The sequence below is a fragment of the Sciurus vulgaris genome (assembly GCF_902686455.1).
Source record: "Sciurus vulgaris genome assembly, chromosome: 9".
NCBI classification, from domain to species: Eukaryota; Metazoa; Chordata; class Mammalia; order Rodentia; family Sciuridae; genus Sciurus; species Sciurus vulgaris.
This window is the reverse complement of record NC_136469.1, coordinates 66,344,981-66,372,277: the sequence shown is the minus strand read 5'-3', so window position 1 is coordinate 66,372,277 and position 27,297 is coordinate 66,344,981. Positions and strand designations below refer to the sequence as shown.

The window sequence follows — 27,297 nt, the reverse complement described above, 5'->3', positions numbered from 1 at the left end:
AAGGACCCTGAAAACTACCCACTCTTATTAGGTAACCACAAAATTAGGCAGGCTGTGAGGATGAAAAGGATATTTGTACAGATGTGAACTGCAGATGTTACTCAGAATTGAAAGGAAGAAAAATGGAAGAGTGAGAAAATTGTCTCTTGAATACACATTGGCAAATCAGCCATTGAATGCAATCAACACAATTTAAAATTTTTCACATGTAAAATCATCTTTTTCAGTTCTTTTGGAATTCTGTTTATAGAAGCAGTATTTCTGTTGTAGTGGTGATTTATTTGTTTCCACTTGGTACTTTTTATATGGGGTGACAGATGTTATTAGCTATTTATCAGTGGTCAGGATAGTCACACAAATTCTTCGGGTCAATGTGTCCAATGGATTGGTTTGTTTCCCTGATGGACAGCACTTAGGCACTCAATTTTTCATACATCATTAGTAATTGTAACATTCAGAAAGAAAATTGGAAAAGAATAGTACAATTTCTTAGCATGCTTAAAAAACAAAGCAAAATGAGTAATGTGTATTAGTTGGGTGAAGAATGAATGGTTCTTTCTTAATGGTTACATACTGCACAGTACCCTTTCTTCTGGGATTTACCTAAGATATCCACAGACAAGGTTCATCACTTTTTCCTACCCATCGTGTATTTTCACAATGAGAATGTTCAGAAATTGAAACATATTTACATGTCATGATCTCATCATTGGAAATGAGTGGAAGACTGGTGAGTTTTAAAGTATGCAATGAAACTCTTGGCTTAATAAAATTTTTTCTATCAGTTTTTTATGAAGGTTAGTTAATTATATACTAGATAGGTAGATAGATTATATTTTACTAAAAGAAATACATAATATACAAATTTTAAATCTTAGGACATAGTTTTCATTTTTCCACAGATGAGTGTCAATATAAAATTATTTCAAAAGCATGATGCATAACTATTAATAGGAATTCTAATTCAGGTAATAAAGTGTCATTATTTATTTTACTAAAGTTAATAAAATTAAGATGTAATGTTGACCAGTTTTTTTTTTTTTTTTTTTTTTTTTTTTGCAGTGCTGGGGATTGAACCCAGGGCCCTGTGCTTGTAAGGCAAGCACTTTACCAATTGAGCTATCTCCCCAGCCCCCAGTATTTTTGAGAATATCCCAACTTCTCACTTTCAGCTAGGAAATTTGAAAAACACAGTCAATGTAGTTTCTAATTCAGATTTGGAAACATTCCTATTACACATTTTCTCTTTAGAAAGGGAAGAATCAGGCTGCTCTTTAGATTATTCCTTTAATAAATATTCATTTAGTACCTATAATTTGCCAAGTACTATTTTAGGCATAAGAACAATGCATAAATTAGACAAAGTCCTTGAGCTCTTGAAGTCTCTAGTAGAGTGAGGAAGATAGGATACACTAATAAATACATGAATAATATAAAAGCAAATGTCCAGTAGTGCCAGGCTGCTGATGTGATAGATGGTTAGAGAAGGCATTGGGCTGGGGAAGCATCAAGGCAGCAGAGGGCTTGCCATGTACCTGGAACAGCAACACCAGCATTGTGGAGGATAATGAGCAAACAGGACTGTCAGAAGGGAGGTTAGAGAGAATTTCCAAAAGTAGATGATTTAGAGCCTAAGGACATGGTGACTCCTGAAATAAGGGGAACTTAGACTACTGTGATAGCAGTGGGTATGCAGAGAAGATCCGAATGGCCATCATTTTAAAACAGAGCCAACTTCATTTGCTGATGGATAGAAGGTAGAGAGAAAGTGAAGTGTCTCTGATCATTCCTGGGTTTGGGCAATCCATGGTATAATGGAAGTGTGAGTTGCAGTGGAGGATGGAGAAGAAAATGAAAAATCCTATTTTGGTTGGTTATATCTTGGAGATTTTTGCACAGAAATGTAACTGGAATAGACTAAGTAGGAATTGGATCTAGAAGTTACAGGAGACATTTGTAAAAGAAAAATTGCAGCAGATGGAGTTCAACAGACCAGAAAGATTTTATTCACAGCTTATTGAACTAGGGGAAACAATAATTGAAAAACAATAATTGAAACAAATATTAGGGTGAGCTAGTGAAATATTCCCAGGACATTTGGGGCAGTGGGGTGGCCAATGTGATTAGGCCATCTGTGTTGGCTAATTGATGTGCTGATGTAAGTTAGGCCTCAAACCCCCACAGAGACTGGGAGATAAAGGTCTTATATTTCTGGATGATTATAATTTAAAGAGTGGTCCCCAGATCCCTAAGAATGATATTCTCTGGTTGTAAAACTGGGAAGAGAAAACATTTGGCCCTTGGTTCTTTGGGATTGGCTTCTTTTGCTTAGCATAATATTCTCTAGTTTCATCCATTTATCAGCAATGCCATAATTTCATTCTTCTTTAAGACTGAGTAATATTCCATTGTGTACATGTACCACATTTTCTTTATCCATTCATCTGTTGAAGGGCACCTAGGTTGATTCCATAGTTTAGCTTTTGTGACTTGAATTGCTATAAACATTGATGTGGCTATGTCATTGTAGTATGCTGATTTTAAGTCCTTTGGGTGTATAAACCTGGGAGTGGGATGACTTGGTAAGTTGGTGGTTCCATTCCAAGTTTTCTTAGGATGCTAATTCACAATAAGGGGGTGGGGAGAATAGAGGTACTTTGGACTAGACAGAGGGAAGTAAAGGGAGGATAGGAATTATGGGGGCAGGAATGATAGTAGAATGAATTGGACATTATTACTCTATGTGCATATATGATTACATGACCTGTGTAACTCTACATCATGTACAAGTAGACGAATGAGAAGTTATACTCCACTTATGTATGATATATGACATGTCAAAATGCATTCTCCTATCATGTATAACTAATTAGAAAAAATTTTAAAAATAAAAAACATACTGGCAAGAGGTTAGAAACTTTTAAAATTTCAAGTTTTCTAAGGTACATACTCTACAAAAAGGAAGACAAGAAGAAACCTGTCTGAGATGTAGTTAGCAGAGGTGAACATTAAACTTAGTCATATTTCAATATTATGATATATAATTTTTAGACAATGTTTATTATTTGTGATCTACTTAATTGAAAAAAGGAACTATGAAATTTGGAGAAATAAAAAATTTCATAATATTTATAAAATGCCTGCAAGATCATAAATTATTTGCCTTTTTTTACCTTTCTGAACTTATTTCTCAATATTCTCTTCTGATCCTAATACCTATCTGTGGGAATTTCTCAGTTGTTTCTCCTGATAGTCACATACTCTCCTGCCTCAGAACTTTGGAACTTTCTATTCTACTTGATTTGCCTCCAGCTATTCACACTGAGACTGTCTCTTCTCTCAGAACTCTTCTCCAACAAGATCTGGTGAGACCCTCTTTACTACCTAGGTAAAATAGTAATTCCAGCCCAACCTGGGAGCTATTGCTTTTCCTTCCTTTTTAATTTTCTCCATTATACTTTCACCACCTGGACAACATATATTGTACTTATTTATTTGCTAATTTCCTGCACCGTTTCCCTTGGAATAAATGAATCTTGAAGGAAAAAGGTGAATCTCTTGTTCATTGTGGTACCCAGCACTTGGAATAGGGTCTGATATGTAGTGGATGCGTGCAAAGTATTTGTAGAATGACTGAAGAGAATTCATAAAAGTTGAGCTTTGTGTTTGACAAATAATGTTATTTTCATTTACATACATTCATTGCTTTCTTTCATCATGTTTGTTTCTTCACTTTTGTGTGAAATTGTATACTGATCTAAGTTCAGATACTCTCCCCTGTGTGAAATTGTATACTGATCTAAGTTCAGATACTCTCCCCTATCATTTTAGGAATAGTACATTATCTTTTCTCAGCCATTCAAAATGTTTAAGCCTTAACAACCAACAAAATAGTACATTCTGCACAACTGTCAGGCCACTAGCTCTGCTTAGAAACAGAATCCTGTTGATAATGGAGAGGACACTTACTGCATAAATCCATTTAAAATTCCATAGCTCTATAAAGTAAGTTGTGAATAGAACACTCATACATATAGTCACATCAATTACTAAATAAATCCTTGCATTCAACCAGAAAACTGTAGGATGTGGCCTTACCTCCTCGGCTATCTTTTTCTTTCCTTCTTTACTCTTCAGTAAGGTGGTTTCAGGTATGTATGACCTGTGCAGTCTCACTGAGCATCCCTCTGTAGGCCACACATTTGCTTTACTGCTCTTATGTCAATGTCTAGAAATTCTCAGTAATTTTTGAACAGGAGGTCCTGCAATCAGTTTTCATGAGGTGTTGAAAATTACGAAGCTGATCCTACTCTCTGCTCCTACTTAGGAACTTTCCAGGAAAGTAAATAATTCAGTTAAAAAGGAATGACTTTCAATTTCTGAAGCTCAGAAAAATTATGAAGCCATTACTTAAGGGAAAATTTCATTCATGTAAATACAATTAGAGCAGGAGAATAATGAGCTAATATGGTGATTTTATGGGGTGACAAGATTAACATAGATGAGGGGAATTTCTCAAAATTTTAGATTAACATTGTGTTATTAATCTTCATAAATATCACATCCTGAGTTCCCCACCAGGAGAACAGGAAGCATTTACATATGATTAAAATGAGGCATGCAGCAAATAAATTATACATATTCCAAGGAATCATCAACATATAGTTTTCGAACTAAAAAAGGGCAAGAAGAAATAAAAGGAAACTTCATTGTTCTTTAAACTTCAATCCACAATTCAAGATTTATTATCTTCAAATTTTTTTCTCAGATAAAAACGTTCCCTTTTTTCTTTGAGTTATATCTTTTATAAATAAATGTTTTACTAATATTATAAATTCAATAACACAAATTGGTTTTGAATTTGAAGATATATTGAACTAACACAGTTCAAAATGCAGTCTTAATAAAAGTGTTACAGAGCTGGACCTTCTGGGAAACTGTGCAGCGTGAATACCCGTTTTAACCCCAGTTCTTGTGATCAAGTCAGAAAGATTTCAGACATACTGTTCAGAGTAACAGGAATGTTTGTTGAAGGGATAAGAAGAGGGGAAGGGATGGATGCTCTCAAGGGAGAGAGTGGGTCCTCTCAGAGAGGAGAAGGACAAGGTGCCTCTCCTGTATTCCAGTTTTATCGGGATTCCAGAGAAGTTTCCAGTGAGTTCCACCGGATCCACCTCTTGATCTCGAACTGACAGCAAGATGACATCAGACTTTCAAACACCCACAGCCATGAAAACTCTAGGTAACCGTGACCCATGCTGACTCATTCTAATTGACTTCTTAACCATGAATTCTTATGGTTAGAAGGAACTATCCTTAAATCCCAGAGTTTCAGGATCTGGTCACAAAAGTCCCCCTTCAGTGGAATAAGTTCCTTTAAGTTCCTCTTATCAACATTATTTGCATTTCTCTTGCAGTTAACAGATAGTTTGCTGAAGAATGTGACATATTCTGTCCTATTAGGGCAGGCAGGGCTGCAGGTAAATGGCTTCTTAGAAAAGAAAGCATGTGGGGTCAGCACAGTGGATCCATTGTATAGAATTAGTCTCTTAATCTCGTGTTCCCACCATTCACGTCTGTCTGTCACCTAACAATAGGAGCATTTTATTCCTTTTTATGGACACAACCTAGTAATATTAGGGTGTAATATTGCACATAATTACTATCTTATGATTTTGTTAATAAGAAGCAGTTGGTTTAAAATTTTTTTCTCTGTACCTGAAAATGAAGAAACATATAATGTACCAATATACAAGAATGTTTTGTATAATAAAAATGCTATATTTTAAAAGAAAAAATGTTAATATTCATGAAGTAGGATTAATGAGAACTTTTATTATTAGAATAACAATAAAAAATAAAAATATATTGTCAAAAATTTCAGATGAGGTTCTATTCCCTGAGATTATTCATATGGCAAATAAGTGAATTATTGGAAAAATTTATCTTTTTTCAAAATTGCTCACTAGCTCCTTCTGCCCACTCTTTTAAAAAAAAAAAAAAAAAAAAAAGTTTAGCTGAAGTAACTTACTGGAAGGGTATGGTAAAGAAGCAGCATGTTTTATTCATATGCTAGGCTGCTCTTTCTTAGTGATGCAAATAAAACTGCATGTGAGGAAGCAGCTGCTCTCAGAGCACTGCCTGTCCTGGTCTGCGGAGGGAACACAGCTGGAGAAATGTGCAGAGCATTTTCATCTTTAAATCAAGCACAAACCAGGAAGATGCTTAGTAATACATATGTAAAACCATTTCTATTGAAAAGCGAAATTTCTGTTCTCTCCTTTTTCTGACTCCATTTTAAGCTATGCCCCAAGGGTTCTTTAGAGGAAGTTTATAGAAATATATAACTATTTGACAGCATTTGATCAGAATTTTTTTTTTTAATTTAAAACTCCATTTTCTTCATTGTTCCCCCACCACCACCTTTTTTCCCTCTGTCCCTCCCTCCCTGCCTCTGTTCCTTCCTGTTTTCCTGAACGTGTTTCTTTAGCACCTGCCAGGTTTTAGGCCATGCTCTTGGTAATGGGGACAATGTGTTAAATAGGTGAGGTCACTGCTAATGGAGCTGACAGTCTAGTGGTCAAAAGCTGTATCTTTCTAAGCCATAATAGTTACAGGGGAGAGAGAGACACGAGTGCTGGGAACATGAGGTTAAGGGAATAACTCCATAAAACAGATCCACTGTGCTGACCCCCACATGCTTTCACTTTAAAAAAGCAATTTTTCTGCAGCCCTGCCTGGCTTAAGTCAAAAGAATATGTTAAATTCCTCAGCAAACTACCTATTATCTGCAGGAGAAATGCAGGCCCTGAAGAATAAAAGTTACCCTCAAGGGGGACTTTCAGGACTCTACCACGATCCCAGAACTTGGAGATAAGAATAATTGCCCCAACCATAAAATCTATAAGAAGAGTTTTCGATTAGAACTGGTTAGCATGGGCCAAGGTGACCTAGAGTTGTCATGACAGTGGGGGGACTTCAGAGTCTACAGTCATTCTGCTGTCAGTCAAAAGTCCAGAGGTGGAACTGGGCGGACTCTGGAAACTTCCCTGGAACCCTCCAATAAAAATGAAGGGCAGGAGAGGCATGCTATCCCTCTTCACTCTACAAGGACTGATTCTGTTCCTTGAGAGCGTCCCTTTTCCCCTTTTTCTATTCCTTTTAATAAACTCATGCCTGTTACTCAGTAATATGTCCAAAATCTTTCTGACTTGGTTGCAAGAATTAGAGTTTCGAGGAGGGGATGTTCACAGTGCCTCAGTTTCCCAGAAGGTCCCATCCCTATAACAATAGCATCTACAAAGAGACATTCTAAATGAAAGACAAATGAGAATTCATAAAATGAAAAATTGCAACAGAAGAAATGAGAAAGAGAAGTAGAAGAAAGAAAAATGAAGAGAGAGAAAAGAAGAAAGAAGGAAGGAGAGGAAATGAGAGAGAAAGTAAAAAGAACAAGTTTATTCTAAATCTCATAGATATTCTGGGGACTTGGAAGAGAGGATGAGGAACTACCCATTATGAGCATTCATTATCATGGAATTTTAATGACTTTAAAACAATACTGTCAGTATCAGTAAATGTTTTATGTGATTTACTGTGTTGCAGATATATTTTAGTATCTGCAATCCTTGAATTTGAGCTCTCAATTTTTTCCTTGCTGCCTCAACCATGAGTGTTTTCTAGATATCTTGGCTCTGCAGAGACTCAAGTTGTACTCACTTTAGGAAGGAAAATTCAGAATTTTTCTAAACCTACAAATATTTTTGGACCATATACTCAATGATGAAACAAGTTTAACTGGAAATTTGTCAACATATTATTCTGTGTGTCTTAATCTGGGAATAATTCAAGAATTCTGGTATTGAAATGGGTATAAAGTATATGAAGCCAAAGCAGGGAATCAAGGGAACTCATGGCCCATGATTCAAAAAAGAAGTAAGGAAAACAAGATCTCAATGAGGTAGGAGAGTGCCCTAAGACATTTGGAGGGAAATGTGCTCAATTTCAAGTTTAACTCACAAGTTCTGTTATACTCTGGCTTATGGTTATGAATGCAAATCTATTTTCAGCTCTAATAGCCCTGATAACTTAATGTCAATTATCCATTATATTTTGAGCATGAGAGTAGGATGATTCAGAAGCTGGACCCAAAATCAGAGAACTGTTTTGATCTGATTTACAGAAGTCCTTGGAAAAGAGAGAAGGTAGAATTGAACCATCCTCTAGGTTTACCTTAGCAGGATCACAAACCTGAATATTAAAACATTAATATAATGTAATTTTTCTGGATCTTCATACTAAAAACAAATGTTGAGGGGAATAAAAAATAGTACATTTAAGCAAATTTTGCACAGTAACCTAAAATCATCTTAACACATTTTTTACCTCTTGTTATCCTAAGGTACAAAATAGATGTTTCTGAACTCTTTAATCAGAAAATATTTATTCATGTTTTCTGTCAGGATGCAAATAAACTAACTTTGCTTGAGAACTTTGTTCCTATGAACTGCTACAGTTCAGCATTGTATATTGTCCATTGTTCTTAAAGGTAGATTCACAGATTTTTAATTTTCTCTCATTAAGGAAATATCTGAGATTTTCAAAAAATGTTTTATAATATTCATACTGAGAAATTAGAATATATATATTTTACATAATTTAGAAATGGAATCCTATATCTTAGAAATGACAAAGGAAAACATCAAGGTATATAAAACTTGACTAATACCCATGGAATAAGGGACAGCTGCTATTTGCACACTCGATTAAAGAACAATATCTGCCAGAGTTCAACAGCTTATTCTGGCATTTATTCCTATCCTGAAACCTACTGCAAGTGTTACTTTTGCTATAAAATATGATATGTCTGTTAATTGACACCAACAAAATCCCTAGGACATGTGCCAAGTGAAATCAATCTATCTCTCTCTCTCTCTATCTATATACACACATATATATAAAATAATGTATATTATATATAATACATATGTAAAATATATATGCTATAGAAATAGGTGAATATGTATATGCTATCTGTCATTGAAATAATTTCACTTGAACATTGGTACCCAATATTATACATAATGATAAACATCTGCACCTATAGCGGTTTGCCCCTGTGAAGAGTTTAGCCAACCATGAAGTTAGAGGGAACATAGTCCACACGAGAACATCCTTAATTGGGACACTAACTGCAAATTTAGGGTGCTCCCAAAGTCCAACTCAGATTTGATAATTTGCTAGAGAGATTCACAGAACTCATTGAAAGCTGTTTATAATCATGGTTATGGTTTCTTACAGGGAAATGACAAAGAACAAAATCTCTCATAGGAAGAAGTATATAGGTCAGTCTGAGAAAACAACATGGAGCTTCCATAGTTCCTTGTGGAGTCAGGACAGCTCTTTCTTGGCATCAGTGTGAAACTAGCATGGATAGCCAAACAAGAAAACATCAAGCCCCAGTGTCCTGTATGTAGCCATGCTCACTCTCATGACTGATCTAATGAAATCTAGCTATATAACTAAAACCTTCATCCTGAATCATAATGTTGGTCTTTCTGGCTTGATTAGCTCTCACACTAAATCATGTTGTCAGACTATTTGGCATGACCAAGGCCCCCAGGAAAAACAGACACTAATCAAGCATGACATTCCCAGGGTCTAGAAATCTCTTCCCTGTAGCTGAGGATGAGGTGCATATCTCAGTTTGTTAATTTCTTTATTACAAAGTCCCCAAGAATCAATTTGAATAACAAAATACCTTGACTGCTAACTGAAAAGATTTTAAAAATGTAAACTTCATTAAAAAAAAAAAAAAAAATTAAGGGACTGGGGATATAGCTCAGTTCATAGAGTGCTTGCCTGTCAAGCACAATGTCCTGGGTTCAATTCCTACCACCTCAAAAAAAATAATGCCTATTCTATTCTGATTGAAAGAACCCCATGTGGAATTGTAATTATCACACATTAGGAAGAGAAAAACAAAGGAGGTGGATAATACTCTAAGAATTGTAGGTGACTTTTTTATTCACATCTTTTGCATTATCTCTGCAAACATTTTGGGGACCATTACCATATGCCCTTCCCTTGTTTATTGTAATTGATAATTGATCATAGATAACCACATATTCATTGCCAGAGTACTGTGATCATAATATGCACGAAGTATGTTTTTAAGATGAGTGATCAGCTCTGTCCAAAGGAGTTGGCTTCACAGAGGGGAAAAACTAAGCTGCCTTTGAGCTGCTCTTGAAGAACATCTAGCCATCTTTTGGGATAAACACTGTGAAAGGAGTGTGCAGGCCTGGCCAGGCATATGGAAAGAGGAATGAAGCCACATGACATGTTTCCAGTAACGCTGAGCAGGAAAGCTCACTTAGGTAAAGAGAAAACTCAAAAAAAAAAAAAAAAAAAATTGTAATTTTCAAATAATGACAGCAGTAGTGAGGGCAAGGCAGTCAGTCCATCTTGTGGCACAAGTCGTTTGTGCATAAGCTTTGTATGTCATCAGCATATATCTTCTAAAACCAGGCTGTGGGGCCGCAAACTTGAGGGATTAAAAACTCAGAAAAGTAGTAAACAAGCCAGTAATAGTAATAGCCCAGTCACTACACACAATGTGGTGATATATCACTCTACCTTGAAAAAGCTTTCTCAGTCATGACACTGCTCATTGAACATGAATTCCTCTGTGTAAGTCTGTTGGGCTTTAACTATTTTCTGTCCCCACTATGTTCTTTTATATCACCAAACATGTCACAGTAAATGTGTGACCTTTATTTAATGCAGGCTCTACATTATATTGCATTTCTTATTTCTTCTCTGGGCAAACTTTATTCCATTTTATTCCAAGACCCATAACTCATTCAGTCCAATGTTTCAACAGAAAAATTATCAGAGCAGTGTATACACAGTATATTAAACCCAATAGAATGTAATGAGAAATATGACATCATTCTAATCTCTCCGTCTCTCTATAAAATTTATGCAGTGGGGGTTATCCTCCCCTGCCCCTCATGAAAACATGGCAGGCTCCATGACTTTTCAGCTTAGTCTTTGATAGTATATATTGTTATAGACATTTTTATAAGCAATATAGTCACCATGCCATAAATTTCTAATACAAGACCATACCAAAGATCATAACTAGACGCAATGTAGAATGCCCCTTCCATCCTAAGCTTCTCTCCCTTATTTTCATCCATATCACTCTCTGCTCTTTAGGTCTCATCTCCTAGGATTGGAGTCAGAAGTTGGGGAGGACAGGGTATAAGACAGTAACTTGAACTAGTTATATCAAGTTCTAGCCATCTATTTTTTAAAAAATTATCACAAATTTAGCAAGTTAGAATGACAAACATTATTCATACCAATTTAGTGCTCTGGCTTTTGTTCGGAGTCTCTTAGAAGCTACAGTGAGGTCATTAGCTGGTCTACTGTCATCTCAAAGCTTGTGAGGGGGAGGATTGGGTTCTATGCTTACTCCCATGGCTACCGGAAGGTCTCAAGTTCTCACTGGGTGATAGGAAACAAATCAGGTCTTTGCCACATGAATGTCTCATAGAGCAGCTTGTCATGTGACATCTGACTTCTCTCATGGTGAGTGAGAGAGGAGAGTCTCAAACAGAAGCATGATATCCTATTAATCTAATCTTAGAATGACATCCCTGAAATTCCACAGTATTCTAAGCAGTAGATGTGATTGATTAGATTTAGCACAATCTCAAAGGGAAGGAATAATACAAGAGCATGAACACTTAAAGAGGAAGATGATTGGGAGCCGACTTAGACACCATCTACCGCAATTCTCCAGGTCAGGAGCTTTTGAAATTTAACTCATTGCCTGGATGGATATCTTCGGGGACTTTTAAGAAACTGTTAATGGAGACTTCTCACCTACAGTTGCCTTGACTAACTGATGAATCTTATTTCAGGTGGTCATTGGCATTTCCTCTTTTAGTTTTTCAGCTACACTGTTCTTTGAAGGCTCTGTAAAAACTTTTCTTGCCCTGGTGGTGTACACCTGGGGCATTGAAAAATCTTCTGTACCCCTCACGTCAATGAATGGTAGGTGTGCAGACTGACCTCAATAGAGTAACTCTCTACCATTTGTGCTGTTAAAAATAGGAACCAACATACATCTATTTCAGTGTATGGGTCTGTTGCCCCCTTGCCACTTGTTTGCACACGCTCTACTCTTATTTCTCTTGGAAAAGCAATCCTTTATTTCAAAACAAGCATGCAAAAAAAAAAAAAAATTACTATGTTTTAGTATAGAAACAAAAACCCTAGAAAAGTCCATGTATACTTATATTAATGGAAATCGAAATCATTTTAAATTAGGTAACTGTCTTTGGGGGTAATTTTCTTTTATTTTTTTCTTAATAGAATAAAAATCAAAAAGATAAGGACCAATAAAGTTGTTAAAAATTATGGCAAACACAGCTTTTAGATGCTTTCAGTTATCAACAAAATCAAGTTTAACTTACTTTCCTTAATCTTAATTACTATCAACATTTCTGCCATATTTTGCAATGATCCCAGTCTATTGGGGAATTTCTGCCTGATTATTCTGTAGAGATGTTGCAACTTAATATTTGCATAGTAGAGGCATCAAGTTATACTAAATAGTAGTGAAAATCCAAAAAGGCTATAGCTCTTACTTGCATAAGGAAATATGCTATTCTTCCTTTGTTTTAGTGCAGCACTTGGTAATAGATGATAAAATTCATTGATTCAATCAACCAAAGACATCAATGAGAAAAGAATTCACATGGTCGGCAAGGCAACAATCACCATGTCCACAGATTTTTGGTCCAGAACTAAATTGTTAGTCTAGTGGTTACCTAACTCTTGAGCATTTCGCACAACTGATAAAAAGAATATAGATGAACACTCAAATCAAATTGTTTTTATTTTAATTTAAAAATCACCACTTATTTGAGCACTTACAAAGCATAAATTTATCCCAATTTAATTTCCCTATTTATATAAGGGGAAAATAGGGTTCAATGACATCTAAATTTTCACCAACTCTAGATTCCATGATTGCATTAAATATTCTTCTTACTCGGTAAAGAGCAGGAACAAAGGAAGTGTATTCATAATCTACCTCATATGGATATTAAAGAAAAGATCTCTAACAACCAAAGCAGTATCTAATAAATATAAGGGGTTTGAAATGATACAAAGAATTTTAGATTTGAAAGGGAATTAAGGGCCAAAACGGTGACAGAAATTTTGGGACATGACTTTGACTTTAAGTTTAGTAAGATTTTAATAGTCATTATTGCATTTTGGAGGTAGTGTTCTTTTCCTGTTCTACATCTGTACTACAGGAATACAAAGGATACAGAATTATAGTCAGTAGGAACAATTAGACCAACACTCATCAGGATACAATTTTAACTCTACACTGGTTGACTGATAACTTAAGCCTTTTGTGTATTTTTATTTGCTCAGTGATTCAATTTGTGAATGTTAACAACAAAAAAATCAGATTAGTGTTGTGTTGAGACTATGTACTTGAAATGTTACATGTAGTTATATAAGAAAATATGATTATTAAGGTCAATAACTTACCTCTTTTTTATTTTGCTGGCCTTTTTTTGAGGTTTTAAGTAATTTTTGAGGTTGACAGTTATAAGAGGCTACCTCTGGTATCTTTGTGAGTCCTATTTTGCAATATAATTTTCTGGTTAAGCTTATTAAGGTTTCCAGTAGGAGATACCTAAGAATAAGAAATTGTAAAAAATAATACGAAAAACATGAAACTATAAAATAAGGGTAAAGAAAGAGGTTGTAAAATTAAGATCACAAAGCAAGTTCAGCATAATAAAACTTATGTTTGAAATAATAGATAATTTTTTTAGTGTTTAAAAGTGTGAATGAGATATCATTCATGAAAGGAATTGAGTATGATGAAACCTTGATAAATTCAGGGTTGTTAAAATTTTTAGCCTCATTTATTTAGCAAACTGAAAGTGTATTGTTGAGTGCGGAAATCAAGTCAATTGAACTCTTAGAGACTGATTATATAAATAACAGTATAAACATTGTTTCGGATAACTTGTAGAACAATGTGTAGGTAATTTGCTCATTTTTTTTCCTCAGCTATTTTTATTTTTTTTCAGAATGACAATCATCTGTTCTTTTGAACTGCATAATCTTTCTTAGGGCATATTAATATCATTAATTAGATTAGAGTCAAATATCAATGGTATAGGAGCCCTTCTCTCCCTAGAAGTTGACATTGAAGGTTTCTGACTTCATCCATCAATTAGTCCACTGATTCCTAGTTCAACACACATAAGTGGGATTTTATCTATAATTCTTAGAAGGAAACTTCCAGATGTTAGTTCCTATCTACAAACTATAATAACTAACTCATGTTCTGAAATGGTGGCAATATGAATGGCATAAGATTGCCCTTACACATTTTTTTCATATAACTGTGATAGTTCTCAAAACTTATGAGAAAGATCATATTTTACATAATCAAAAATGAAATAATTGAATTTATATTTCTACTAGCACATATTCTGATGTGTTATGCCTTGTGCTGAGCAAAGCCTTGACTTCTATATGGAGTTGTTGAATAGAAAGTCCATCCAGAGAAACTCTGCCTTTATATATTTTTTCATAATTTAAATATTGTATAAGTCTAACTCTACCACACATTTTTAAGATTATTTTTATAAAACATTTTATTTTATATGTAATGGAAGTGAAAAATTAGATATGTTCTATGAGTAGGCTAACAGACTTTGAAAAGTAATAGATTTGTTTACCAAATTTGATGATTCTTATATACAGTTGTAACCTAATAAAAGGCGATTTTACAGTTACCTTAAGAAAAATATATCTAACAAACAAAAAAAGTTTAATTAGATATAGGCAAAATAATATGCTCAAGAAAATGTAGAACATATATTCAACAATTTAAGAATATAAAGATATGAAAAATGATTAAAAGGCAAATTAAAAACCAATTTTTTCAGATGTGAGAAAAATATATGGAATTGTTTGTACTAATAAGTCTTTCTTTTATCTGAATCTTTTTCATACTTTGTTCCTCTTTGGATAGATACCTGCCCAAAGTCTTATCATACATAGAAATATAGCATCCTTTTATCAGGAAATATGGCATCTATTTTTAATCATCAAGTCATCTGCAATGGCTCATATAGTTTTGTCATGATGAAAATATTCTTAGAAAATACTTTACCTATTAAGACCTTATATGAACAAACCATCGATATTTTCCCATGGAGATCACAGCATAACTGCATTTCACATTTATCTTGAAATTACACTAGACATCAGACCAAGTAGCCACTCTTGGAGAAGCAGCCTCTCAACAAAGAGGTCATGGCTACTGTTGAAATGACACAGTGAGGGTCTACATTTTACCTTCTGATTAGAAAGTAAAGGACATAAAGAATTGAGAAAAGATGCAAAGGTTTGAGTGTTCGATTATAGAAGGTAATCATAAACATCCATTTCAACAGACAATTGCTCTCTCTTTTCTGGGCAAGATGTCAAGGTTGGTTAATGAACAAGGTTAGCCGGAGTAATAGACTGGAGGATAGTGGCTGAGATTCTTTTATACCAATTTACTGAGAATGAGTTATGGATTAGCAATTAGGTGTTTCTTAGAGACTTTCGAGATCATTCAAAAATCAAACGGCAGTTTATGAAGTCCAGAGATAAATGATTTTTTTAAAGTTTGGTATTTATTTATTGAACTTATGCCAGGTGTTGAACACATTCCTGTCCTCAAAACAATAACCCCTGCCCTCAAAAAACTTAACAATTTATTAAGAAGAGAGACAGACATGGATGGTGCAGTGCACCATACAAAAGCATTACACAAAGGTGAAAAGGTAGGAAGGAGCAGAGAGCACACAAGTCAGTAGAGATGGTGGGTAGGTTTCACAAACAATGCTTGAACCTTGAACCTCTGAAAGAAGAAACACAAATCAATGCAAATCAACCTCAGCAATAACGGGTGACAAGACATTCACTCAAGAAGGTCAATAACAGGTTCACAGAACACATAAGAGGCTCATATAAAAAAGCGTCTGTGTCTGTTTTTAGCAAAAAATTTTTAAAAAGCGTGTGTAGGGATGGGGTGTTGCTCAGTGATAGAGTAATTGCTCATGAACAACAAGAGCAGAGAGAGAGAGAGAGAGAGAGAGAGAGAGAGAAAGAGAGAGAGAGAGAGAGAGAGAGAGAAGAAAGCAAACAAATAAAAGATCATGGTGTATTTTCTCAGAGATCAAGTTTAAAATGAGGAATGGTATCATTAAAGTCCAGTTGTGTAATTTAAATATGCTCATCATAGATGTGAGTGATATCAAATATTACTGTCTCTAATATTAAGTGGGTGGCTTATGAGAGAAGGAAAACTTACATGAAAAAATAATGAGGAAAGTGAAAGTTTGAGAGGAGTATTCTTCTTAATTCCTAGTTTTTTAGATAACTTTCAAAAACCAGTTGGTATTTCTCCATCTAATCAGTCCTTGGGACTCACCTCCCACAATGAGCCTTTTGTTTTCCCATGGAAAAAGCTTTGTAGAATTTATATAAAGTGTCTGAACTTAACTTGTTCTGTTCATCTATTGCTATTAATTGCACATGTTCAAGAATAGAAACTTAGAAAAAATGGTGGTATATCTTTGCAACATATCCAACAACATGTACATTACATTTGAAAGAACATGTACATTACATTAAATCCTTTTGGTTAAGAAAACTTCTTTTCTCTTACCAAAAGACTCAGCTGAAGATGATTGCTGTCCTTTAGATGGAAAAGAGACCTGACAAGTCCTTTTACAAATATAAGAAAGAAGAAATCTTAAACATGCAGAATAGTAATTATAGGGAAAAAATATTCTTAATTATTCATGCTGAATCAAAAGGTGATATTGGTTTTACATCATTTGTATTTATGTTGAAAATAAGAGAAAGTCGAAGGATGTGTTGCTATTGTTGCTTAAGAATCTTTAAGCATGCTAGTTAATTAACCCATCATTTCTTGAATATAACTTTCTCTCTAGAGTAATGTTGACATATTTACAAGATGCATTAGTGATCTTTTAAGTATGCTTAAGCCTGAAAAAGATAATGCCAACTTTGTGTATGCTCCAGGACATTTCTGATCACTTCAAGGTATCATTAGTGGAAAGTTAGAAAATGCTGTGTACAATCTAAACATATTAGTAGCTGCTTGGGCATTAATTATATCTTAAGGATACTTGGGAAAGGGTTTTAATTAAATGATAATGACAATGGAGAGAAAATAGCTAATAATTTAAGAAAATGCACTTTCTCACTTCGTATTTACTGAGAAGCTGTGCTGCATCCAGCTCCCTGTGTTCTGTTATTCTGTAGGCAGGAAGATGACACAATAGTTATATTTCTGTGATGCTGCTGCTTGTAAGACTCTGTCCACAACTAAAGAAAATCTGATGAAGTACACACTTTGTGTTTAATCCCACCATGTGCTTATAGATATCTATCACAATTCCAAGGCCCCATACTCAGCCCATAGGAATTCATGACACAAAGTGACTGCAGTGCTGCAGACTTCTACCTACAGCCCTTTGGCCATGTTCCCTCTTGGTCTTTATCTTTTTTGCTCTGAATGCCTCTTGGCATCTTGGCACATCTGTTCCTGTGGTGTCTGTCTAGCTTCTCTGAAGTTCATGACTTAACTACTACATTGTATGACAACAGCTCAGAACTTCTGTTTACTAACTTCCTGTTAGTTTGGACTTTGCTGCTGTGAAATATGCACAGTCCAAAGTCATTCCTATGTCTCACCGCAGCTTTATAGATCAGATACCATTTATAAATGACTTCTCTCTGCCAACTTATGTCTGAAACTTTATTCTCTTGACTTTTACTTTTTCCACTTTCAATATATGTGTATTTATATGGATTTTATGAAGAAATGAAGAGCTTTAAAATGAACTCTATAGCATGAGCAATTATTTCCTCATCCAAGTAAGTCTGTATACTATACAATGTCCCAATGTTTTATAATATACACTGATAGCTATATAATCAAGAATTTTGAGTAGAGCAGACTTAATCCTTTGATATCTTAGAAAATATGTTTTAATAGATGAAAAAATGGCAAGCAAAGATGGGAACACACATAGACTGCTTGGGAGTCTTACGAAGTATAAGGCAGTGAGTAGGAAAGCTACTGCATGTTTTTGTACCTTTAAGTTCTGTAGTAAACAATAATTGTCATGAACTTTATATACGTAAATCACATTCTCCTGTAACTGTCAAATGCTCCTGTAATATTTACAGTTTCATGCATGTTCCTCTCTTCCTTTCCATCATGATATTACATCTTCTGCACATTTAAGCTATGACCAATGATAACCAATAACAATCTCTGTCAATCATTCTTTAGGCATCTAGCTTTTGTAATAAAAATGCCAGGATTCCCCAGTGAATTTCTTTTAAAGTTCACATTCTTCTTTTACCTAAAGGGCAATGTAGAGTGAGAGAAATCGTGAAAGATTCTAAGATAAAAATATGAATGCTGATGGAATTTCAACAGATGAGACTCTCATAACAGGCTTAGTCTCTTGCTTTTTTCTCTCTACATTTATATACATATAAATGTAAAGTTTATAAATAAAGTTTATAAAGGTTATAGTAACTCATTTAAATATATAAAATCAATTTTATAAATTATGTTTAAAATCCTTTTTAGCATCTGAAAGAGTATTTGGATAAATTATCCTTTCCTAATATTCTAATCAGAGTAGTTTTTAATATGATCAATCCATGGATTTTTCCTCTCTGTTCCTATGAGGAAACAGCTCCTCAGCTCCATCCTTAATTGACAAGTGTTGCTTCTGAATCAAATTCATTTAGAACAAATCACTCAAGCATCCTCACACTATGGCATTTGGCTTTGCCTGTTTTCCTGAAGTCTTGAAATGGAATTTATTACAAGTTATTGTATTAAATATAAGATAAATGCCCATGGGTGTGTGCATGTATGTATATGTATATGTGTATGTTTGTGTGTTTGATTGAATAAATTAACAAATGGGAGAGAAGAGACAAATTTCTCAAATAGAAGAATAATGAAAAATTAATGTAGTTATACATGTGTGGTGGAAAGAGCATATAATGCTCCAAACTCTAACCTATGGAAAAGGAGTAGGAGAGTAGATGTACAGTAAAGAAACTTGATGGACAGTCTCTATCAGGTGATCAAGGTAGACATGGACAGCCATAAATCATGTTGACTGTATGTGGACTTGATATGATGATATGATGTGTTAAAAATGGTACTTTGTTTCCATAGTATTCCTTCAGTAACCCTTAACCACACTTTATTTAAGAAAACATCATATACCAATAGCAAGTCGTTTTACAAAATACCTGAACGGTATCCCTCAAAACCATCAAAGTTATCAAAAAAAGAAATGTCTTGGAAACTGCCATAGAAGAAAGGAGCATAGAGAGACATGACAGCTAAATGTGATGTGGTATCCTGGCTGGGATTCTGGTATATACAGAGACACTAAGTCAAAACTGCAGAGATTTAAACTGTGGAGTGTAGTTAATAATACTGGATGAAAATTTGTTAATTATAACAAATGTATTGTACAAATACATGGTAATCTCAGGGGAAACTGAATGTGGGACACATGGGAACTCTATACTATTATCCCATTTCTTCTGTAAACCTAAATCTGCTCTGAAAAGTAAAGTTTTTAAAACAGAAAAGACATTTAGTTGCTCGTATAGTGTTAGAATTGGACTACAGTACTTTTGCAAGGAACAGTAGTATTGATAGCAATAGTTCACTAAATCTCCCCAAAATACATTTACTTTAAAACCAATTAGGATCACTGTATTTAACAGAGAGTTATAGTCATAAATTTCTTCAGTTACAGAACAATATTTAACTTCACTGTTACAGAAAGGAAGCATGCACTTTTCCCCAAAGGACCAAATCCTTTTCAATTTATGTAGATGAATAAAGAAACTACCTTATCCATCAATTTCCAACATCACATGCATATTTTGAATGACCTGGGGGTATTCCCATTTCTCACATAGGCTATCCAGATGTCTTAAAAAAAAAAAAAAAATGTCTAAGGAGAAAATAAAACTCTGAAACCAAAGACTGTGCTGTGGTCCAGCTCACAGGTGATGTTCTAGGAGTTAATATTCCATGGAAAAAAATGTGGTAAAGATGTTTAATCTAGAAATGAAAGGCACCAAGCATGCTGATGGTACCCAGGCTAATAGGAGATACACTATGGGCTTTCCTGTAAGGGTCTTTGCTGAGTATGTGAGGTATACCACTTGGAATGGCAGTGCCCCTGGGTCATTTTTAGTAAGTCCCATGTGTCTCACTGTTTTCTGGCTAGGAGTCCACATCAACACTCAGCATCTGGATGCCAGTAAGTCTGAATTACTCTGAATATTTGGCTCAGACAAGAAGCACTTGTCATCATTTTATAAGTATGAGAGAAACCTTATCCCTTCTTCTTGTATTTAGCACTTTTCTGGTTTTTAGAATACCTATGACTTTCCAGTTTCTATAGTTTCCCTCTGCTTTTCAGTGAATCCACCAATCAGACCAAATAGTCTACCTTCTTCTCAGTTAGGTATCCCGTCCCTCTCTGTAACACTTTCTGTGTAAATTCCTGCCTTTGACAAGTCATTGACTTCTGGAAATCCCGGTTATTTGACAATAATGCTTAAGTGAAAGGTGACCTTTTCAGATATACCTCTTCTCTCTCCTCTAGCCTTCCCCCATACTAAATAAATAAATAATCACTTGTTTGAAAATAAAGCTCCAGAAAATTTTGTTGGCACTTCATATTACAAGCCTTTCCAGTTGAGAGGGACATAGGAGATGAGTTACAAATTCTAAGATAAACAAGGGAAGAAAATGCAAATCCCTTTTTTTTTTTTCTCGAAGGACATTTCATCTCTGTCCTTTTTCTTATAAAGAAAGATTGTTGTGGGTCTGTGGTCTAGGTATAGGCATCCTTGACATTTCCTTATCTGGGGCATAGTTTTATTTGAATACAGGTAAATAAGAAATAGGAAGAAGGTTTTTGATTCAGAGGCCCTTACATGACAGGGAAAACCCAAACTTACTGAAAGAAATATTAATATGGCCCTCATTTATTAAAAGGACTTGATCTCCTTGGAGGCTGCTGTCTTCAGAGCAAGCTCTGGAATTCCAAAGCAGAACACATCTGGGTGAAGATCTTTATATTAGAAGGTCAAGTTAAACAGAGCAACATCTATAATAAATTATTAAAACATTCAAATAATGAGAATTAGGGGCTCGATAACAGAGTAATGGTTTTCTTTAAATTCTGCACTAAAGTATCATTTAAAACACATTTTATTTCAAAGTGAGTCATGTTTTCTTACAGTGGAAAATGGAAGTATAGGGAATTTGAGAATTATACATGAACAGTGTAGTTTTGCTAACTATCAGTATTCTCATTTATTTGTAGAAAAAATAAAAGTACAAAACCCTTATAGATACGAAAATAAAAATTTTTAGGATGTTGACATGCAGATTCATTTCTGTCCAAAATAGCAATTCTAAGGTCACAATTACATATATTTTATTTTCATTTTCTGTTTTTCTGACCATTTCATTAATTGTATTTAAAAATACAAATTCACTGATGTGCAGTTTATCACTGTGAAATTAACCAGTGAGAATTTGAAATTATTCTCCAGAAAAGTTAATGCAGTAATATAATCTTTAGATAAAAAGGTTTGTCCAAAGATAAATGTCCTTACCAGAATGATATAATTCAATGTGTTCATTACTACATCACAGAAAAAATGTGTTTTTTATTTTAGAGTTAAATCAAGAAAACCATGAAAAATCAGAAATATGTATGAAATTTTATAAAAATACTTTTCTTCCAATATGTTTTGCTCTGTAATATAAAATTATATATTTATTTTTAATTCTTTTGCATTTTCTTAACAGGACATATACATGCTCAAAGAGCATATTTTAAAATTGTACAATCTTACCCAGTAAAGTTTCATATTTCTACAGGTTTCTTGTCTTCCTATTTATGCTCTGGTAGTTATCAATAACAATGTATTTTATCTTCCTATATTAAAATTGATAGAATAAATTCCCATGAACATAAAAAAGCCAAGGACAAGTGACATTTGACATCAAAGAGCATACTTCCTGAAAGGACGTTGCATGATTTGAACAAATTGTACTGCACTAAATAGTTTTAAGTTCTTTTATCTTAATCCAGTCCAAGAAATATGCATGTATTATTTTCTGAAAGCAGAGACTATTACTAGAATACAAACACTGTCTACTTGGTCTTGGTCGCTAATAGTGCACAGCCTGCAAATTGTAGAAGTTTGGGATGGTGGTGGCATCTTCATTTAATATTGTTGCCAGATCCAGTCAACCATTAAATAAAAGTTTCTGAAATCCTGGTATCTCCCTTTATTCTTTTATTTTTAATTAAAGCTGCAGACAATCATTGAATGAAATGTTTTTTATCCTCTTATTGCTTTTTTTTTTTTAATTTACCTCAGTCTTTTATACTCCTCCTTAATCATGAATGCAAATAAAATTCAAAGTGTAATCAGCAGCTGCTGAAAGAGAGCACTGAGCAAACGGGGTTGCCATGGGAACTGTGAAGTCAGTCCTTGACCAGACAAAGAATAATACCTGGTGTGTATATGCATGTGCTTGTGTGTGTGTGTGTGTGGCATGTGTTGCATGTGCTCAACAACAATTTACAAGGAGCAACTAAAAATATTTCAAGGTTTTTTCCCCCAACTAAATTGCTTGTTTTTAGATATTTAAGTTAAAGGTGAATACATAAATTCAACTATTACATTAAATTCATAAGAGGTTGCTTTTTGTTTGAGACAGGATAGTGCTATCCGGGATGAATATATATGTACAAAGACGGTAGTGTTACACCAGAATTGAACATAATAAATATTGAATATCACCCTTTGCAAACAAATAAACAATTAGTGTAATTATTTGGCCTATTATTGCTATCATTATCCTCGCCTTCACTTTTCCAACAGGCCTTGCAGCATTTTAATTTTATTTTCTCCTGGGAAAGAATAATCCCCTGCTCTAAGCTGACTGGGGGAAAGTATTATAAAGCTTTTTAAATGTTGACTAGAAAGGTCATCCCACTGAGGGATTTTCAGCTGTGAGTAAACACAGTCAGAAGAAATAGAGTTCCACATCACTCTTATTCAACACAATTGTTGTTTTAAACTGACTGGCACAATGTTTGAGTATCTTAATTTGGAATGTGTAATGGCTGTTGCAGGTAATAATATGATTAGAACCCAACTGTTAGAAAGACTTTACTAAAACCATCAATATGTCTGTATCAATAACAAAGCATAGCTCAGTTCTACAGCTGAAAGTTTTGTTCAAAGATTCCTTGGAGGCAAAACATATTCCTGATTAATAAGAAATAAAAGGAGTAGCTTTTGCTGGTAGAGAATCTGAAGTTAAGAGTAGGACACCCAGGCAGATCAGATGACAATTGCCAAAAGCATTGAGAAGATGTTTTGTCTTTCCTCCCCAGCCCCTTTACTGAGAGGCAATGCAGCTTCCATTCTTTCCGTACACAGTGTCTCATTCCTAGAAGGTGCTTCCTTTCTATCAGGGGCACTCTTCATCAAATGTGCAAGATAGGTCGTCATGATTCTCTCAACTTTCCAGCTGAGGAAACAAGCCTAGAAAGTTCAGTGACTTGTCTAAAATGACTGAACAAGATATTGACAGGGAGAAATTAAAATTTACTTCTAAAAGGAGTGACTTTCAAAGAAGGTTTTACTTTTTCCCTGACTAAGAAAGCTTTGGAATTAAGTTTAGAATTGACAAGAAGTTTCCTCATTGAAGTTAGTAGAATATAGAAACAGCATTCCTACCTGGTTGTAACATAAAATGCTTCTTTAAAACCATATGTTCTGTCTCAGCTAATCAAAGAGAACAAAGAATGTGACCAGTGATTTATTTACACTTTTCCCTGAAACTTTGCTTTTACTTATTTTTTTAATAGTGTTGTTCCTTTTCCTCCACAACCTAGCCACCATTTATTATTATTATTTTTCTAAATTCATTTTTATTGTAAACAAATGGGATACATCTTGTTTTTCTGTTTGTACATGAAGTAGAGGCTTACCCCATTTGTGTAATCATACATTTACCTAGGGTAATAGTTTTTGATTCATTCTGTTATTTTTTTCTCCCCCCCACTCCTCCCACCCCTCTTATCCCTCTATGGAGTCCCTCCTTCCTCCATTCTTGCCCCCTTCCCACCCCCTATATGTGTCATCATCTGCTTATCAGTGAGATCGTTCATTCTTTGTTTTTTTGCGATTGGCTTATCTCACTTAGCATGATATTCTCCAACTGCATCCATTTGCCTGCAAATGCCATAATTTTATTATTCTTTATGGCTGAGTAATATTCCATTGTATATATTTATTCACTTTTTCTTATCCTATAATTTTATAGTTATTATATCTGTTCCCATAACTGTACTTCATTATTGTATCAGTCACTCTCCCTAATCTCTGTCAAGCAATCATTGTAAAATCATTTGGTTTTCATTGTCTCCATTTTGCAATAGTACTAAAGATGCCTAAGTATTATTTTTATTATTAGTCTAGAGTATCATCAATGTAATTTATCTGAGTTTTAAAATATATTTTCACTGCCCTGTTATTTGCTGTTGAGTTGAAGGGGGGATTGCATCATTATATTAAAAAATAAAAAATAATTTTAAAACATTTAAAAATCACTGAAATTTGAAACAGATTGGTCAAATTTCTCATCTGAGTACACTCCTATTTATGTCGTCTTTTGTGGAGGCAACTGTTGGTAACACACTTATACATCTTCAATATATGTGGGAATAAAGAATGACATTCCTTTGATATTCAAGTTACTATGATTCTGAGCCTGATCCTCAGAATTATAAAACTCCATTCATCCCCTGAGCCTCTCATCAGATGCTCCAAAGTAAACTCTGGGTTGTTCATTCATTCCTAAGCAACTAGTCTCAGTTTCTGTTCTGCAGTGCCCACTGGTCAGCCTGATTCATTCTCCTCCACTATTGCTGAAGGTGATCAGTATTCACAGCATCATACACAAAATCCAGAGCTGTTTTTGCAGGGTGGAAAAAAATGTCCGCTAACTTCTACTACTTCTACTCCCTTATAGCAGTATCTTGCTTTACTGAATCAGAGGAAGCATCAGCTGATTAATAGGTACCATCAGCTCTCCTTATTAGTAGAAATGAACTCCCCCAACAAATATTTTCAGAGAGTGTACAGTCTCCCCCCACAGCTATCACTGAAGGTACACTCCATTGTAAGAGGCAATCACACTCATCAATAGCAGTAGTTCTAAACTGTGGTCCTAGCGGAGCAACATCGCCTGGAAACTTGTCAAAAATGTTACTTCTCAGGTCCCTCCCCAAGTATTGCCTCAGAAACACTTAGTGTCCAGACCAGGAATCTGTGTACGAATGAGCACTTTAAATTACTCTGATCCAGACAAACAGAAAACTGCTTATCTGTAACACAGTTATCAAAGTCTGGTTTTGTGGTCATTTATGATAATTTGTGTGTGTGTGTGTGTGTATGTGTGTGTGTGTGTGTGTACCAATGGTTCAATATAGATTATTCTGGATATGTACTTTCCTTCCCATTTAGTGCCATAGACTCATCATAGCTAGAGTCCATTGAAAACTAAGGTGAATAAGCAAATACTTAACCTTGCAATGTGCAACAGGGCATGCAGATTAAAAAAAATGTATTACTTTTCTCTGGAAAAAGTGGGTGGTTAGTCTTATATTTGTATAACTAAAGAGAGCCTGGAAATGATTTAACCAAAACCAAGGTAAGCCTGCCTGCCTTGACCTCCAGGAACTGGCATGGCATCAATCTAGTCTGCTATCCCACATTAACTTAATGTAAGTTAGAGTGCCAGCTTTGTACGGAGAGGAGTGAGGAAAACTGACCACGGTGGGGACAAAGAGAAATCACAGATGCTTGTAGAACCTATCTACAGCAGCAAGATCCATTCACAGCATGCTCCCTCCTTCCATACTGTGCCAATGTGAATTGCTGTTGGAAGTTTCTGATCTTATTCCTTACAATACATCTTTATAAGTTGTCACTTGCAGATGACTCTACAAGTTTAACCCTGCTGGGTAGGATCTAATGGTTACCACCGGCCAACAGACCTCCAAGGATAATTTTACTACATTTTAAAAACATTTTCTCTACCATTCTCTCATGTTTAGCTTCTTTTACACACATTGAGAGAAGCGCCCTGTCTTTGACTGTTACCTCATGTTGGGATAATGTTCCTTACTAATGCTTTTCTGCCCATGTAGCTAAAGGCATTTTGATAGGACCTTCTTATGGTTTGCTGTTACTGGAATTTAATTTTAATTCTTTATTGACAAGTAAGATGCTTAAGATACAATTTTTGTTATTTCTCATTTTTAAAAGTTGTTTAGTTGTAGATGGACACAATACCTTTATTTTGTTTATTTATTTTTATGTGGTACTGAGGACCAAGCCCAGTTCTTCATGCATGCTAGGTGAGTGCTCTACCACTGAGCCACAACTCCAGCCCCTCATTGTTTTATTTTTTTTTTTCTCAACTATGTTTGTAACGTGGAGCAAGGGTTTGTGAACCTAGTCAGAAGAGTTGCTTGGAAGCCCAGTATCTTTACGGCACAAAGTTCCAAATTCTTTCTTCACAGACCAGTGGTGCTGAGGTTGATAGGGTTGATAAAAATGTGCTGGTTTGTTTACACTATGGTTTTCTATTCACAGGTCCTGAACTTACTCACAGAAGGTTAAAAATAAATAAATAAACAAACTTTTAAAAGTTTGATAATGAATTCAATAGTTTACCCAATTCAAAACTGGATCAGAAACATTTTATACTTATCCCCACAGAGAAAAATATAATACATTTGACTTAAGATAACCTGGCAGACTTGAATGATTCACTCCACATTTCAAATCATTTTATTAAATGAGTTGATTTCTAGTGTTATATTTGTCCCAGAGAATGAACAAAAAACATAGATTCTATTGGGTAATAAGTTTTTAAGATTTTTAAAATTTCATTTGTTAAAGAAGACAAATGTCATATATTCTCTGGCATTTCCTTCTAGTGTTTAGCTACAGACTGTCATTGTAACTCACTTGTAGTGTAAGCTCCTTTTAGATATGATTATA

The 27,297-nt window shown here is 34.7% G+C and overlaps 1 protein-coding gene across 5 annotated transcripts in view; it reads left to right on the top strand.

Annotated features, from left to right (window-relative positions):
* Positions 1 to 27,297, top strand: part of GRID2 (glutamate ionotropic receptor delta type subunit 2) — a 1,449,748-nt gene that overhangs the window by 690,522 nt on the left and 731,929 nt on the right. The window lies entirely within an intron of this gene.